Source organism: Mus caroli, unplaced genomic scaffold (genome assembly GCF_978045245.1).
Source record: "Mus caroli unplaced genomic scaffold, Mus_caroli_1 scaffold_20, whole genome shotgun sequence".
NCBI lineage: Eukaryota > Metazoa > Chordata > Mammalia > Rodentia > Muridae > Mus > Mus caroli.
This window is the reverse complement of record NW_028227275.1, coordinates 19,855,135-19,873,876: the sequence shown is the minus strand read 5'-3', so window position 1 is coordinate 19,873,876 and position 18,742 is coordinate 19,855,135. Positions and strand designations below refer to the sequence as shown.

Sequence of the window (18,742 nt, the reverse complement as noted above, 5' to 3'; positions counted from 1 at the left end):
CCCTGCCTGTGAGATGGACTAAGTCTGGATCTCTGAGCAATGTGCACTGTGATCCCTCTCAGTAGAGACCAGAGGGACCGTTCTAAGTGATTAACAGGCTGTTCTCTCACGCCATACTTTCCTGCTGGGATGAAGGCATTTCAGAGCAAATGTCAGGGCATGCAAAGCTGCAGAACATGGCATGCTGTTCCTTTTAGAAATCTCCGATGGAACCTCCACGCCAGGTACATCTTCCTCCTAAGCAGTCTCAAAGCGCATAGTTAACACGCTTCTCGCCACTCGAGAAAGCTTTCCCTTTTCTTTTCTCCTTTACTTGAAGAGAAACAGGAAGCACCAGAGGAAGTTTTAAGAGGGGATTTTAACCCACAGAGAGAAACCAGCCCAGAAATGAAACCTCAGGTTCAGCTGGTTGCCTTTACCATACAGAATAGGAAACCGTAAGCTAAGACAGACCAAAACTCAGAAGCCAGAGAGGATGTAAAAGTGCAAGTCCGTTACTTCTGAGCTGTCTGTAGCGCATCTGTTGGGGTGCTTCATCCTGCCTTGGTCCACCTCCTTCTATGAGGGACATTCATTTCAGTGGGAAGGGCTGCTGCCAAGCATCACCAGTAGGAGGCGCTGTGCACTCCAGGGCTAGTGCGGGTAGAATTGATCTCTCAAGGGCTTCAACTTCTGTGGACAGGTTACCCTTAGGCCTGCTAAATCTGAACTCTTTCTTCTCCACAATCCATAAACTGAACTAATCTAAAAGCTATCATTTCCTTTCTTTCTTTTTTTTTCAAGAAATAAACGAATTTTGGTTGGTAAACCAAATGGGTCTGCTATTTTAAATATTTTCTGAAATTTATTCATTACTAATATGTTACTTTAAATTTCATCCAGTCTCCAAGGAATTTCAGAATGTTTAGGAAAAGGCAAAGCATGTAGGATGTACCATGCAGGCATATGCCTTAGGAGACCCAAGTGAATGTCATGAGGATGCTGTGTCAGAAACAGAACGACATATCTGGGTCTTCCCAAGTCAGAATTCACGGAATAACAGAAATTCACAAGCTGCAGCTGTTTCATTCAGCAGAAATTTACTAAAGTCATCCTGATTTCCCTTGATAGCGTTGTATGGGGACTCTGAGTCTCCTTCTGGAGTTCTTAGTCATTTTTATTAAAAAGAAAGAAAAAATGGACTCAAACACAAGTTAGGGTTCAGTTTTATTAGAGTTTAGAAAAACAAAGCCCAGGGCAGCTAGCTGTAAGTCCTGGCAGGTGACCAGAGAAGAATAGAAAAGGAAGAGAGAGAAGCCAGGCGTGGTAGCCCACGCCTTTAATCCCAGCACTCGGGAGGCAGAGGCAGGCAGATTTCTGAGTTCGAGGCCAGCCTGGTCTACAGAGTGAGTTCCAGGACAGCCAGGGATACATAGAGAAACCCTGTCTCAAAAAAACAAAAAAAGAAGAAAAAAAAAGGGGGGGGGAAGAGAGAGAGACATACCATTTACGTTGGACACAGTTGTCAGTCACATAGTGGATGCAGCCACAAGGCAGGGAGGGAAGCGTTACTGTGTGAAACTCAAATTATTAGGGATAGCATGGTTAGGAAGGAGATAAAAAGGGGAAATGTAGGGTTTTCTGAGTAATTCAGAGAAGCAGGAAGCCTTTAGGAAGCTGTGTGGTTACAGTTTGTAACTGTACTAAGAGGATTCTGAGAAGGACTCATATACTATCTCATTAAAGGGACAATTATGTGTCCTATATCTTTCTATCTCTTTAAATGCCTTCTGTACCTCAGGATGTGTTGGGCAGCTTAGAAAGTTAGGTCACCAGCCAGCTCGGAGAAGTTTTTCCCTAATTGGACTTCATAAAGCCCTTATCTAGGCTACCATAACCTTAGCTGGCTGAGGCAAACTCGGGTACCTATATCCCAGTCTTAACTAATACTAACTCTTGAGTTACATGTTGCAAAACACATAATAAATACCTCCTGGGCAGAGAGAGAGACAGAGACAGAGACTGAGACTCTGTGTGTGTGTGTGTCTGTGTGTGTGTGTGTCTGTGTGTGTGTGTCTGTGTGTGTCTGTATGTGTGTGCATGAGGAGGTGTGGGTTATAAGCTACAGCAGAGTGAAGCAGTAGGAAGGTGATGGGGATCCAAAGGGGATCTCTGGGCTGTGTGTTGGGGTGGTGGGGAGGAGTCAGACATACAATCCTGTTGGAATCTCCAGGTGTCTCTGCAGAATCAAGATTAAAGGGAGTCACAGGCTTGAGCTGAGTCTCGAGGTCCAGTCCAGCTGCAAAAGTGACGTGTAAGACCATGAAGGCCATAGAATCAAAAATCAAAACGAGGTCCAGACGGACAAATGAACAAATGGAAGGACAGCAATTTAAGTAGGAGCAGCAACAGTGGAGAATGGATGGAGTTGAGGCCCCTGGCAGTCAGGAGTTCTCTTGACTCTTAGTCCCTCCACACACACACACACAGGAAGTCAGATGACAGGTTGGAAGGACACTGTCATTGCAGTGTTGATGTTAGGTTTCAAACCTGAGACAAACGGCTAACAGAAGTGACTATTCTCCCATCAAAGCAGACACCGCTGGCCAGCTCTCTCCCAGCAGCGCACAGTACCTTTGGGAGAGCTCCTCCCTGCTCTCCCAGCATCCCTCAGAAGCTGTGACTCCTCCCAGCATGTCTGACCCCCGACCCCTACACCAATCCCTTCCTCCCAGGGCTCCGCTTCCGCTTCCCTACCTTAAGCCTGATCCCTATGAAATCCAGCCATTTTGGCTACTCCAGGCTTCTGGCATCTTGGCCTGAGATGCTTCTCCTGTTCGCAGCTCCTCTCACAATCTGGTTTATTCCGCGTGCCATGTTCAGCCTGGACTCTTCCCTCTGCCTGCGTTCTCCCTTATACCTACAATTAAAAAATCTCCACACTTGGGGAGTAGTCCTGTCCTCCTTTTATTTCGTTTTCATAAAGTCCAGGAGAAGCTGTTGTGTAGGCTTACCTGGGTCTGGTGTGTTCGATTAGTTCCGAAACCTGGTTTTCCTGATAAGATTTGAATATACCGGTGTGCTCATATGGTCAGATCTACTTTAGGAAATGTATAGTAGTCACCTTTAGACTTGAAGGAGCTAGTTATTTATTATTCTTTGCCTTGTGGGTGGTGCTAGCGAAGAGTGAAGTCTCTTGGTGTAAGGTTGACATGGAGGACAAACAAAGGGAGGACTACGCTTGCTTGTGTATATGTGGGGGAGCGGGAGGGGTAGGAGGGTGGGAAAATAGTGTAAGAACCCCAGCCTACTGTTTGTTTGTCTAGGGAGTGATGGTCGTGGAGGAGGGCAGCAGGCATGACTGAGAAGTTACTTGAATTGGTCCCTGGTCAGTCATCGAGAGGGCTAGCTAAGGAAACATGTGTAATGGGTTAATGAATGTCAGGTGGCCGATAACACAGATAAACATCTTTTCTGGGCAGCCTTAGTGGGGAGGGCAAGAATCTATTAAAACTTCAGTTTGGGAACTGTCACTGTTTAACCAGGTGGAGGAGCCTTACAAAACATTGGGGCAAAACTCAGCCTGGAACTTCCCTGTTTCGCTCAATCCGAAGTCATTGGGGACAGGGCACAGCCCCATCTCAACAATGTGGGTGTCTTTGCTGTTTGTTCATTCGTTTGTTTGTTTCTGAGACAGCAGCTCACTAGGTAGACCTCCCCAGCTCATCACATCCTGGTTTTTAATAGTGAATTTAAGAGTTCAATTTCTTCCTTTTTTTTTTTCCTGTTTTCCCTAAATTCTCTAGTCCTTTTGAAACAGATGTTTTATAAATGCCTCACTTGGGCCCAGTGGCGGGTAAAAACAGAAGTCGGACACCCCTGCCCCCTCGTGCACTCCTTCCATCAAGCGAGGGTCAGGAAGCAGATGAGGTAATTGAGGTAATTGGTCGTTTCTTGAATCACCTTGGATTCCAGGAACTCTGGGCAGGGGTACCACCCCCAGATAAGGCGGGGCCACACCCAGGAGCAGAAGTTCTTATTTCCTGATAGCTTCTCCCCTAAATCAATAAGGACTTTTTTTGGACCTTGTTGGGGCAGTAATCAGAGAGACAACAACCAGACAAAGACAGTTTAACTATGTATTTGTCTAAAGCTTAGGCCTAGTTTGTTCCTCTTTACCATGTGTCCATGTTGAAGAAATTTCTCTCTGCTTTTTACGATTACCTATCTCTTGAGCTACCATGCTGGGGATGGTGCCTGGGTCTAGCCTGTTAGGGCTTTTTTGACATTAGATCTCTCCTTATAGGATGGCAAGGTAGCTCAGTGGACAAGCCTGATGAGTTCCATTTCTGGATTCACAGGACAAGCCTGATGAGTTCCATTTCAGGAAGCAGATGAGGTAATTGAGGTAATTGGTTGTTCCTTGAATCACCTTGGATTCCAGGAACTCTGGGCAGTGAAAGGAGAAAACAGACTCCCAAAAGTTGTCCTCTGCCAGGCATGGTGGTCACACCCAACACTCAAGAAGCAGAGGCTGATAGATCTCTGTGTGGTCAAGGGCAGTCTGGTCTATATAGTAAGTTCCTGGCTAGCCAGTGTTTCAAAAAACAAATGACAGCCGGTTGTCCTTTGACCTTCAGATATGATACAGTGGTAAACATGTGCCCATACACATCTACATGTGGGCACACACAAACAAAAAAACATACAATAATAAAATTGAAGGCTAGCCATGATGACACACACATTTAACCCTCAAGAGGCAGGGGCATGTAGATCTCTGAGAGTTCTAGGCTAGCCTGGGTTATATAGCTAATTCCATATCAGCCAGGCTACATAGTGAGACTCTGTCTCTAAATTATTTTTAATTAAAATTAAGAAAACTTCTCTGGTTGTAATTTTATTTATTTATTTTTTTGTTTTTCTTTTTTTCTTTTTTTTTAAATGGCTCCCATGTGCTCATTTTTTTTTAAAGATTTATTTATTTATTATATGTGAGTACACTGTAGCTGTTTTCAGACACTCCAGAAGAGGGCGTCAGATCTTGTTACACATGGTTGTGAGCCACCATGTGGTTGCTGGGATTTGAACTCTGGAAGAGCAGTCAGGTGCTCTTAACCACTGAGCCATCTCACCAGCCCCCTGTTTTTGTTTTTCGAGACAGAATTTCTCTATGTAGTTCTGGCTGTCTTGGAACTCACTCTGTAGATCAGGCTGGCCTGGAACTCAGAAATCTGCCTGCCTCTGCCTCCCAAGAGCTGGGATTAAAGGTGTGTGCCACCACGCCAGGCTGGTTGTATTTTTAAAATACTTCTTTTTACTACGTGTGTGTGTGTGTGTGTGTGTACCCCCAAGTGCCTATAGTGAATGCCACATGCATTCTGGTGCCCAAGGAGACCAAAAAAGGGCATCAGATGCCCTGGATCTGCAGTTACAGGCAGTTGTGAACTGCCCAACTGGAGCGCTGGCAAGAAAAACAAGTGTTCTTACACACTGAGCCATCCCTCCACCCCTTTGTGGTCCCTTTATGCCTGACCCTCTGGCCTCCCTTTGGCTCCCTGGTCCAAGATTTCCATTGAATAAATTCAGGTAAGAGTCAAGGGCAAAGAGCATGTTTTGTTTTCAGATTTATGTATTATGTGTATGATTGTTTGGCCCATATGCATGTCTGTGCACCATATGCATATCAGGGGGGTGTGAAATTACCACCCCTATGAGTGTGGAGAACTCAATATAGGTTCTCTACAAGAGTAAGAAATAGTCTTCAGCCCCAAGGCAGTTTTTACAGAATAACAGGAAGAGCTCTTAAGGGGGAAAATACACAATTACCAACCAGGGCCAGGGTGGACAATAGCCAGAGAGACCAGTGTGTTGTTCTCTGAGGTCTTTGGTACAGGCTACCATTCATTTTCACGTCCAGCTGCCTGGCCTAACAGGCTTATTTGGATTAATTTGGTTTTGTTTTGTTTGAGAAAGGTCTCACTGTGTTGCCCTGGCTGTCCTAGAACTTGCTATGAAGACTGGGATAGCCTAGAATTCACAGAAATCCGCCTGTTTCTGGCTCCCGTGTTGGGAGTAAGGTATGTACACTGCACCCAGCTTGAATTAGCTCTCAAAGGAAGGGTCAATAGTTCCTAATGTTTGGGGAAGCTGGAACTGTGAAGTCTCCACCTAGGGCCAAAGGTTGAACTCAGATTCCATCCTCTGACCAAGAGGAATTAGTTTTCCCTTAGACTTTCATAAAGAGCAGATATCTCCAGAGCTTCTGATATTTTAAAGTTTAAGGAGGAGGTGGGTCCAATTCTGATTATGGGAGAACCTATCTGCAATGGCCTCCAAACCTACTAAAGCCAGGCTAACTACCTAACACTAGGAACAATGGGCGTTATGCTCCAGCCTAGGTGTGGAGTAGGCGATATCCTTCAGGTGTGTATTAAATATTTTACCATAATCACGAAAGGAATAAATCACCCAAATGACACATTTCTTAATCTTTTTTTTAACGTGTTAGAGTGATTTGCTTACATGTATATATGCGCACCAGCATGCCGGATGCTTGAGAAAGATAGGAGAAGATATGGGTTTTCCAGGAACTGGATTAAAGAGAGCGCTAGGAACTCATCCCGAGTCTTTTGCAAGATCCACACGTGCTCTTGATGTCTTGGAAGATAAAGAGATTCTCTGGCTTCAACCTGGGAATCTTGACCAATAAAGAGAGACAGACAATTCCTCTGCCACAGTAATCCTCAGACTTAAAAAAATGTGTAATTACATGGTGTGTGTGTGTGTGTGTGTGTGTGTGCAGGTGTTTTTGGGGGTCTTGCTAGTGATATATATGATTTTATATATAGTGATATAAATGATTTTCTTTTTTTCTTTTTTTAATTTTTTTTTAAGATTTATGTATTTATTATATGTAAGTACACTGTAGCTGTCTTCAGACACTCCAGAAATGGGCATCAGATTTTTGTTTTTTTTTTTTTGTTTTTTTTTTTTGGTTTTTCAAGACAGGGTTTCTCTGTATAGCTCTGGCTGTCCTGGAACTCACTTTGTAGACCAGGCTGGCCTCGAACTCAGAAATCCGCCTGCCTCTGCCTCCCGAGTGCTGGGATTAAAGGCGTGCGCCACCACGCCCGGCTCAGATTTTTGTTACAGATGGTTGTGAGCTACCATGTGGTTGCTAGGACTTGAACTCAGGACCTCTGGAAGAGCCGTCGGTGCTCTTAACTGCTGAGCCATCTCACCAGCCCCCTATAAATGATTTTCTACTCCCAACCCCAGACATTCAGAACTTTTTTTTTCATTCAGAACTTTTTAAAGATCCCAAGGTGCTCTCTCTGTGTAGCCAGAACAGAGGAGCCCTGCAGATCTCACTCCTGTAAATCACCTTCAATTGTCTTCCTTCACAGTGTAGTAAGGGGGCCGGGGTGCTGATATGAGACTTTAATCCTAGCACTCTGAGGCAGATCCCCCAGAGCTTGCTCCCTTGTTTGCTGTGGCCACTGCACTTAAAAAAGTTCCTCTTCTTTGGTTAAATAGTGGCAGGTCCCACCCTCTACCCCACACACTCCCAGGAAATCACCGTAATTAGCATTCCGGATTTGTTTTCCTAAATCCCTGCCCAGTCCCCTACAGACCCCTTGACAATGGCCACAGGAGAGGTCTGCAGTCCCCTGGCATTCTTTCCTTCACTAGTCACCACTGTTTAGTCACTCCTAGCAATGACCAATGTCCACCTTTTACAAAGAAATCTCTCCCAAGCCCCTTCTGCCTGCTCCAACCTGTAAACAGATGATAGGTGGACTCTGCTTCTTAAAATAACCCTGTCTGCAGGTTTTTCCAAAAATAAACTCTCTTAAGTCATCATTTCTTGCCGGGCGTGGTGGCGCATGGTGGCGCACGCCTTTAATCCCAGCACTCGGGAGGCAGAGGCAGGCGGATTTCTGAGTTCGAGGCCAGCCTGGTCTACAAAGTGAGTTCCAGGACAGCCAGGGCTACACAGAGAAACCCTGTCTCGAAAAACCAAAAAAAAAAAAAAAAAAAAAAAAGTCATCATTTCTTTGTCTTTCCTTCTTGCTGGCCTTTGAATTCTAAAGTCCATATAAAAAGACCAGGCATGGTGTGTTGTCCTTATGATCCCAGCGCTGGGATGAAAAGACAGGTAGATAAATACTTTGGCTACTTGACTAGCCAGCATGGAGTATTTGGTAAGGTCCATGCTAGTGAGAGATCTATCTCAAACAGGGTGGATGGTGCCTGGAGAACAACCCGCTTTGTCCTATGGCCTCCATAAACACACATGTACACACATGTACCAGCACACATACGTGCATCCGCAAACACATGGGCATGTACCCACAGAGAGGGAAAATAAAGTATATTGAAGATTCTTCTCACCTCGAGCTGGGTGTGCAGCACAACTTTGCTTAGCTAATTAGATGTTCAGCCTGGACTTTGAGTCTTTAGGAAAGGTATTTAATGGGTCAGGGCCAATTAAAACTTGTTCATCAAATAACCATGATACTGAGAGTCTGGGACTGCAGGACATGGAGGCTTCCTACAGAGTGTGCATGCGTGCATGCGTGCATACGTGCACTTGTGCGTTGGTTAAGAAGTTAGGTGTGTGGTTGTGTCTTTTCTCCCCTAGGACCAAAGCTAGTTTTTGTAGATGCTATAGGACTCCCTTTATATGAGGTATTATAATTCAGAGACTGCAAATGAAGTCAAAGTTACCACAGGCTGGGGTGGAGACCTGGAAGGCAGTGTTTAGTGAGCACAGAGCTTCCATTTGGGTTGATGCAGAGTTTGTGGAGATGAATAGAAGTGATGTTTACTCAGCCATGGGAACATACCTGGTCAAACTGCATTTCGTGCTTAACAAGGCAACGAGACTGGCGTGGTACTGCTTGCCCTTAATCCCGATACTCAGAAGGCAGAAGTGTGCGGATCTCCAAGAGTTCCAAGTCACCCTGGTCTATGCGGTGAGACCCTGTCTCAAAAGAAACAACAATGAAAATGGCTTTAGAGTACTTGACTAGTGTAGGCTAACTCTGTGAGTTAACCCTAACACTGCTGTACTGGCTAGTTGTATGGCAACTTGACACAAGGTACAGTCATCTGACAGGAGGGAACCTCAGTTGAAAAAATGTCTCCATCAGATCCAGTTGTAGGGTATTTTCTTAATTAGTGATTGATTGAGGGAGGGCCCAACCCATTATGTGTGGGGCCTCCCCTGGACTGGTGATGCTGGATAAGAAGACAGGATGAGCAAGCCATGGGGAGTGTCTTAGTCAGGGTTTTTATTCCTGCACAAACATCATGAAAAGGAAGTTGGGAAGGAAAGAGTTTATTCAGCTTATATTTTCCACATTGCTGTTGATCACCAAAGGAAGTCAGGACTGGAACTCAAGCAGGTCAGGAAGCAGGAGCTGATGCAGAGGCCATGGAGGGGTGTTTCTTACTAGCTTTTTTCCCCTGGCTTGCTCATCTTGCTTTCTAATAGAGCCCAAGACTACCAGCCCTCCCCTCTGGATCCCTAATTGAGAAAATGCCTTACAACTGGATCTCATGTAGGCATTTCCTCAAGGGAAGCTCCTTTCTTTGTGATAACTCCAGCCTGTGTCACGTGGACACACTGAAAGAACCTAGTGGGGAAACCCCCACTCAACTCCCGATTCGGCGTGCACCCAAGAATCACGAACAAACAGACCGTCTTGATGTAAAAACACGAGGTAGTTTAATGGCGGAGCTCCAGGTCCAAACGTATCTCATGCAGGAGACAGTGGATTCGACCATGAGGCTTGGAAGCTAGGGGGTTTTATAGAAAAGGGTCTGGGACTGGGGAAGGAATTGGCGCTGTTTCACATGATTGGTCCATTTAAACATCAACAGACTGTACATGCAGATAACATTTAACTTAGGTCAGAAGGGCGGGAGATAGGGAGGCACCGGTCCAGTCCAGACATTCTCTTTATCTTTATGGTCAAGCAGCCTCAGGAATGTCTTAACAATGGGCTTGCCCGGGCATGTCCTGGCCTGTTCTGCTATGTTCTCAGCCCCAGGTTTCAAAGCTCACAAACAACATTTTGGGCTATTTGACATAGATTACATGAATCACAGGTCTCAAGTTTTATTTTCTTTTAACACAAAACAGTACAGGGAGCAAACCATTAAGCAGCATCCTCCATGGCCTCTGCATCAGCTCCAGCCTCCAGGTTCCTGCCCAGCTTGAATGCCTGTCCAGACTTCCTTCAGTGATGAACTGTTGCGGCCCGACCAGCAGTCCCCAACGAGAACGGTTCAACTGAGGATGGCAGTTCGAGCTGAAAAGAGAGGAAGCTAGACGGGGCGGGAGAAAGAACGAGGCCAAGACGATTTCATGTTCAAGGCCCCCCTTTACTAATTCCAACATTCAGTTAATAAAGGAAGGGGGAGGGAACCCGATTTCCCGCCAAGTAACTCGGGGTCCAGTAGTAGGATGAACACGTGAGTGGCTCCAAGCAGCAAAGAGACAGGGTCCAGCAGTGGGCGTGGCAGAATGAATGAGCAGGAAACTCCACCCTTGAGCAAGCAGGTTCCAGGCTGGGAGAAGGGAGACCACAATGAACAGTGATATGGAAGTGTAAACTGAATGAATCCTTTCCTCCCAACTTGCTTTTGGTCATGGTGCAATAGAAACCCTGACTAAGACAAGTTGGTAGTAGGAGAAGTTGAGGCTTCGCACGATAAAGGAGTGTATGGGAGGCTATTGGTGAAAGTGCAGCCCAGCTGCAGCAGAAGACCCCAAAGTTTTGGAGATGCAAGTACCATGGAATGACCACCAAGAATAGTAGCAGCAGGGGGGAGTGTAGCCAACTGAACCCTAGAAGACAAGGTGTGAGTATGGCAGAGGGTGGAGCCAGAGAAGTGACTCACTTGGAGGAGCACAAAATATCATGAGTGAGTCCCAGACATTGGACGTTGGGTTATTTATACTTCTGGAGTTCGATCTGTTTGTGACTATGCCCTGATGCTTCCCTCTTGAGATAATAAATTATTTATTTTGATTTTTACAGAAGCCCAGAGATTTTGAATTTTAAAAGATTTTGGATTTTTTAAAAAATCATCTATTTTAAAGAGACTGAATGTCTTAAGTGTTTGATTTTTTTTTCTTTGTTTGTTTTTAGTTTTGTTTGACTGGGTTTGTCTGTGCATCCCTGGCTATCCTGGAACTCACTCTGTAGAGGAGGCTGACCTCAAACTCACAGAGATAACCCCTTCCTCTGCGGATTAGCTGTTGATGGGGGAAGGCTCCGCCCACTGTGGGTGGGGCAACCCCTGGCCTGCAGCTCCCGTGTTCTGTAAGCCAGCTGAGTAAACCATGCCAAGAAAGCCTGTAAGCAGCCTTCCTCCATGGCCTGTGCATCAGCCCCTGCCTCCAGGTCCCTGCCCTGTGTGAGCTTCTGCCCTCACTGCTATTGATGATAAACTGTTATATTGACGTTTTCTTCCCCAACTTGTTTTTGGTCATGGTGTTTCATCACAGCAAGGGTAAAAACTAAAACTAAAACAAACAAACAAACAAACAAACAAAAAAAAAATATATATATATATAAGATTTTTAAAAAATTATTATTTTCTCCACGTGGATGTTTTGCCTGTGTGTATGTCTGTGTGCCTCATGCCTGCCTAGTACTGTTGGAGAACAGAAGAGGATGTCGGATCCCCAGGAACTGGCATTATAGATGGTTGTGAGCGGCCATGTGGGTGCTGGAAATCCAACCCAGATCCTATGGAAGAGCAGCCAGTGCTCTTAACCACTTGTGACATCTCTCCAGCCCCGATGAGCGTAAGTTTTAACTTGAAGGTTCTGTGCTAACATTTTGATGGACAAAGATTCTCTAGGATGAGTGCTTAAAGGAGGAGCTTCATGGGGCTGGAGAGATGGCTCAGCGGTTAAGGGTACCGACTGCTCTTCCGAAGGTCCTGAGTTCAAATCCCAGCAACCACATGGTGACTCACAACCATCTGTAACAAGATCTGGTGCCCTCTTCTGGAGTCTGAAGACAGCTACAGTGAACTTACATATAAGGAAAGAAAGAAAGAAAGAAAGAAAGAAAGAAAGAAAGAAAGAAAGAAAGAAAGAAAGAAAGAACTTTATGAATGTTTCCCGATTGCTCAGCTCACTGTTTATCTTCAGTTTTGTCTGAAGGCGTGAGTTTCTTCTATCTTTCTAATAATATCGTTTATTAGGGAGTATAACAGTGTTCAAGGGGTACTGAGGCACCTGTGACAAGATGCCTGTGTCTGTTGTCCTGGTAATTAAGGTTGAAACCTACCATTGTCCCGATAGTCTTCTGTGCGCCAAGAAAAATGGGAGACTCCTTTTACCATCAGGGCTTCTCCTTCTCTGGCCTTGTCTGGGAAGTTCAACACCCCCAACCACCACCAGCCCCATCTACCTATGGAGTGTCACATAGCCTTGGTTAGATTACAGGTCCAGCTATAGAAAGATCTCCCTATAACAACCTGATCAGCAAGCACCTGAGGTTCCTGGAGTGCCTCCCCATGCTAACGGGGCATCGCAGCACCTTAGCCTTCAGCCAATGACCTTTGCCCACCCTGGATAGTCCTACCTGCTTACCCCAAAACTATACAACCCTTGATTCACCCAGAATCAATTTGACCCATCTCTCCAAGTCTGATCCCGGAGTGTCATTATTATCGTTGGTACTCTGGAGCTGTCCGAATCCCTGTTCATCGATTCTGCCCGCTGTGTCCACATGGGCCTGTGGCCAACGACCCCGGGGAGAAGGAAGACTCACATTTGTCTTAGTTACAGGCTTTCAGGCATAGTTACAGAACCATAGCCTCTCAGAATCCTTCTTTTGTGTAACCGTGGGGCCCCAGCTCCCAAATAAGGACACAAAGACTTATTCATTTATTTATGCCTAGACCTTATGCTAGGCCTGTTTCCAACTATCTCATACCTTATTATCCCATTTATGCTAATCTAAGTTCTGCCACATGGATGGTTAGTTAACTCTCCTCAGTTTCATACATCTGACTTCTTCCGAGTCTGTGTGGCAAATCTTCCCTTGCCTGACTCTTCCCCAGGGTTCCTCTATCCAGATGTCCTACCTTACTATTCTGCCTTATGCGATAGGCCATAGGCTTTTTTATTTTAACCAATCAGAAGGTGCCTTAGTCAGGCAAAGAAGGACAGGGACACATCTTCACACAGTGTACAAAAACATCACTCTAACACTTCCATCTTTCTGTCTGCCCTTGAAATCCAAGACTTGCTGAGGATTGGATTATAAGCTTTAATTTTTCAAAACCTACTTTTAATGATGGTGTAACACTCTGAGAGCCTTAACTCATGAGAAACCCCCTGAGTGGACGACTCGGAGTTGAGAATCGAGGAATTTTATTGTTCCAGCAAGCTGGGGTCCACCCTGCACACAAAGGAGAGAAAAACGACCACACGCAGCCTGATTGGTGAGTTTTTATACAGTTTTCAGAGCAGCAGCCATTAGGCACAATGTGATTGGCAGAACAGTGTAACTTTTAAACTGATTGGTCTTTAGGGAATGAGGTAGCAAGGACTTCCCTTGTCTGCAGGTGGTCAATGGTCTCAGAATGTGTCTACTTGCTCTGGTCCACAGGTGGCCAATGGTCCGGCTCCTCCTCCGTTCTGTGGTCTGAGGAATGTAGTTAGCCTCTCCCTTCTGGAGGGGAGGGATGCCTATGTACTCTCTGACCTTTCTCTTCCAGGAGAGGAGGGGTCTGGTGGAATTTTCCAAAGGTCCTGAATTGATCTCTTCAATGGTTCTTAAATGCTTTAACCTCCCTTCTAGCCCAACACCCAGCAGAGGATACAGGGGAAACAGGGGAAATGGACCTGTTTAGAAAAGGTTCTTTGGTACAAATCCCATCAGCATTGCTCAGGAAATCAGCAGTTCAGTTCACAGGCCAGCAGTGGCAGCTCAATCCATTTGAAAATACTTCATGAGTATACCAGCAGTCCAGTTCAGTCGAGACGGGATAGCAAGCATGAGTCAGCAGCAGTGGTGTGACCCAGCAGAAACAGCCAGGCCTCAGTGTCAGCATGAGTCAGCAGAAGGGATTCAGACCAGCAGGGAAGCCAGAAAAACATTCTCAGTTGAGCCTCTCTCAAGGAAGTAAGGATTGGCGAGGACATGAGACCAAAGAAGCATTGCAGAGCTAGTTCTACCAGCAAGCCCCTCTCACAGTCCCTTGAGTCCCTATTTGTACTCCCTCCAAACATCACGTGTCCTCCATGGGTCTTGCCTCACATGTGTTGCCTCAGCATGTGAGTCTAACTCCTCCCAAGACTGTATCAGCTGACGTCACTCTGCCAATCGGCCAATTCCTCAGAAGCTGCAAGAAGCCACAGCACACTACCAGAAATTTTTTGGTCTGTTTCTTCTCTCTATGGGGTCATGACAAATGGAACTCAACTACAAAATGTAAGGCAGACCAATAAATGTGTGTTGTTATGGAAGAATCCTTCATCGTGAGTTCTTTCACGTGTCTGCTTCAGCAAAACATCCTTTCACCTGTGTCTGCTTCAGCAAAACACTCCTTCTTGTGTTTGCAAGACACCACTCAACGCAAATGACTTTCCAAACAACCCTTAAGTTTTCACTTCCTTTGATGGAAGCTAACGGCTGGCAGCGCTCTGCTGACTGATAGATGAACACCTTCAAATCCTTGTTCAAGAGAATTTCCCGTCTCTGGAGTCAAGGAAACTCTGGTCCTAAACCTAACCTGGAGCAACACTGGAGGGCCTGGGAGGCCTGCAGGACTAGATAGAATTTAAGAATGGACACTGGAAAATACCCCCTTCTGTACACACTGTGGTGATTTGAATATGTTTGGCCCAGGGAGTGGCACTATTTGGCTTGGCCTTGCTGGAGTGGGTGTGACTTTGTCAGAGGAAATGTGTCACTGTGGGGTGGGAGGACTTTGAGCCCCTCCTCTTAGCTGCCAAAAGACTGTCTTCTGACTACCTTTGGATCAAGATGTAGAACTCTCAGCTCCTTTTCCAGCACCATGTCTGCCTGGATGCTCCGATGCTTCCTGCCTTGATGATAATGGACTGAACCTGTAACTCAGCCCCAAATAAACATTGTCCTTTATAAGAGTTGCTTCGGCCATGGTGTCTCTTCACAGCGATGGAAACCCTAAGTAAGACACACAGGCTTCACTGGCACCACTGCCAGGCTCCTGGAAGTGTTTCACCAGGGTTTGTTGAATGAATGCAGGGTTTGTTGGATGTGATTCATCTGGCTCTCTAGTTCCAGTTCTGTTAGCCCCTTTTTTTTTCTGCTGAGCTCTGGGGGAGGCCAAGCAACAGGGAAAGGATGAGCACGGAACTTGCTGGTCTATCTGGGGCTCTGCAGCTCCATCTACTGCTTGCAAATGCAAGTTCTGACCCCACCCAGCACACAGGATTTGGCAAGAAGTTGCAAATTTCCCAGAAGGTTGGGTCCTATCTTTCCTTTACCGCTTTAGGATTAAGGTTTTATGCCAGGCAGGTGCTTCATTTTCTCTTTTTCTTTCTTAAAACACGAGTTTTATCTATGGGAGTTAGAGGCACTGTGTGTATATAGAGAGCTCAGAGGACAACTTGTGGGAGTCAGCTCTCTCCTTCCAGAGATCCGGTGGATTCAGAGATCCAACTCAGGTCCATCAGGCTTGGTGGCACCACGTGGTCTCACCCAACGAGCCATCTCCGTAGCCATACTGAGTAGTTTATTTATAACATTATTTAACCCTTCCCTCAAGCTACAAAATAGAACATCTCATAAACTGACAGCCAGATGATTTAAACCCCCCCCGCTAAAACCATCTACCTATAACTGGCAGTACAAGAAATTGAAATTTGGTCTAATGTGCTTTATTAAAGAAATATTTTAACTGTACAATAGCCTTAAAGTCACAGAAGAGTTGCAAAGATGGTACAGTATGTTCCCTATAAATATTCTCCTGGTTTTTCTTTTCTCTAAATACCAAACCAACCTTGATGCATTGTTATTAACTGAGCTCTTGACTACTTTAAATGGCTTTAACCATAAGCACACTGCCAGACTGGACTTCACCTTCTCTTTGAACAGCTAATTTCCTTGTTAAATCCAGGATTCAGCCTGGGGTATCACGTTACACCAAAGGGCTCTTTAGGTTTTTGTTGACCTTCTTCTGGGTAGCCCTGGCTGTCCTGGAACTCACTCTATAGACCAGGCTGGCCTCGAACTCAGAGATCCATCTGTCTCTGCTTCTCAAGTGCCGGAACTAAAAGTGTGTACCACCACTCCTGTGTTTTATAAACCGGCAGAGGCGTGTTGCATTAGCAGGGAGCATCACAGCGACCTACCAAGGTCTCTTCCTGAACAATCAAGCCAGGAAGGCACAGGCCTTGTATAGAGACAGGAGATCCCCACTTAGGCAACTATGGGAAACTATTTCTACATACAGGATAGAGACTTTCCAGTGAAGCTGGTTTTGGGTGGCCACATACTGTCAGTAACCCACACCCATTTTCATTACATGATAATCCCAATTAATTTAGACAACATTGCTTAGCCCCTCCACCTCCCAGGAAGAAATTTCTTACAGTATTATAGCAAATTCTTTGTTAATGTCCTTATGTCTCATGGTATTAAGAAAGGGAACAAGTAAATAAAATAAGATGTTAGAAGGACATATGCATGGCTGTTGTTTTAATAAAGGGTGATTTATTTTTATATGAAGATTAAGATGACTGGATGATTCCAGAATGGGAAAGAAGACTGAAAATCACTTGCAAGTAATGAAGATGTGAGTGAGTTCCTCAAGGTACATAAAAGATGAGACTTCGAGATGATGCGTTAAAGTTTCCAAAGCCATTGATCAATAATTACAAGGACTGACTAAGATCTATAAAATCTATGTCTAGAGTTTATTTAGAACTACCTGTTTTTTCAAACAGTATACAGTAGTTAAAAGTTCCAGACTTAGTGCAACTGATCTTCTGCGTGTTTAATAACCATAGTTGAAGGCTATTCTAATGTGGTCACCCAACACTCCCAATTCTGCTGGTAAAAAAACAGATCAGTCATCACCCCGAGTCTGTGATGCCATTTGGATTTACAGCTTCAGAAGGAGGGAGATGGTATAAGAGATAGAAATCGGTTAGACAGTTTAGGATAAAAAGACCCCAAAGAAAAGCAACCCATTTCTTTCTTGATTGAAAGCCAGAAACATCCTGGGGACTCTTGGTAGTTTCATCCCTCCCAAAGGCAAAGATGCCAAAAGAATTAGGGACTTATTTTTTATTTTATTACCATAACTTTAATTGAAACTGTTTTTTTTTTCCATACAATATATGGTGATCACAGCTTCACCGGTGTCATCTCCTCCCGGATTCTGCCACCTAGCTCTGGTCTTTGATCTGGGTCCTACATGATTTAGGGTTACCTCTTTAGCAATGAGAAAGAAGCAATGAAGGCCTCGTAAGGGGAAACTCCTGGTCAGGAGAACAGAGTCTCTGGCCTGGATGTAGAAATAACATTCCGGTGAGGCCCTGTCAATCCCCTGGTCAAGGAACCAGCCCCAGGGAAGTGGGCTCACTTTAAACCATAATAATGAAATAGATACAATAATGAGTTTTTGTGCTAGGAGGCTAACTCAGGCTTAGCATGTCAACTGTTACTGAACAGGTATATTCCTGCCTTATTGCACTTTCTATTCCAAGATAGGACAGAGAGAAAAAGGGCAACATCTAAAAGTGTTTGAACATAAAAGTGTTTAGAAATAAAAGGAGGGGGCTGGAGAGATGGCACAGTGGTTAAGAGCACTGACTTCTCTTCCAGAGGACCTGAGTTCAATTCCCAGCAACCACATGTGGCTCACAACCATCTGTAATGGGATCTGATGCCCTCTTCTGGTGTGTCTGAGAATAATGTATTCACACACATAAAACAAATCTTAAGAAAGGAAAACACTGCCGGGCAGTGGTGGTGCATGCCTTTAATTCCAGCACTTGGGAGGCAGAGGCAGGCGAATTTCTGAGTTTGAGGCAAGCCTGGTCTACAAAGTGAGTTCCAGGACAGCCAGGGCTATACAGAGAAACCCTGTCTCGAAAAAAAACAAAAAAAGAAAAAAGAAAGGAAGACAGGAAGACAGGAAGGAAGGAAGGAAGGAAGGAAGGAAGGAAGGAAGGAAGGAAGGAAGGAAGGAAGGAAGGAAAGAAGGAAGGAAGGAAGGAAGGAAGGAAGGAAGGAAGGAAGGAAGGAAGGAAGGAAGGAGGAAGGAGGAAAAAAAACATTTTAAAAAATAAAAGGAGGGATTTGTAAGAAACATTAAATATGAGCCTTTCCTATCAAATACCATAAAACTCGTGTTTAAGATACAGAATTCAAATCGTGTTCTTTCCTGTACCTTTTAAGCCTTCTATGTAAATGCTTCAATTCTTCCCACCACTCAGTAAAACCTCCGTGCAAAGGGCGTGTCCTATAGGATGTGCTGATTAAAGCGGTGGAATGGTTTGTTTCTCCTTCACTTCCTAGGTGCCGATTCTTTCAAGACTAGTCCTAAACTAAGACTGTGAGGTCACAGACCCCAGCCAATGGGGGTAAAGACACCAGCACCACCTAAGTTAGGATAAAAATGTGTTCCCTCTGTGTTCACTCTTCTGAATGAGCCTGACTGATCAAGGGTCGAGCTTCCCTTGTCTAGACACTTATGGTGCAGAGGTGATCTCTTTCTTGGAGACCCTAAA

General features: G+C 45.1%; 1 long non-coding RNA gene across 1 annotated transcript; it reads right to left on the bottom strand.

Annotated features, from left to right (window-relative positions):
- Positions 1-6,491: 6,491 nt before the first annotated feature.
- Positions 6,492-10,282, bottom strand: LOC147000130 (uncharacterized). Its single transcript, XR_015046234.1, has 3 exons — positions 10,147-10,282; positions 8,832-8,968; positions 6,492-6,679 (listed from the first exon to the last, which is right to left on the bottom strand). It is a non-coding gene; the product is annotated as an uncharacterized LOC147000130 (long non-coding RNA).
- Positions 10,283-18,742: the final 8,460 nt, after the last annotated feature.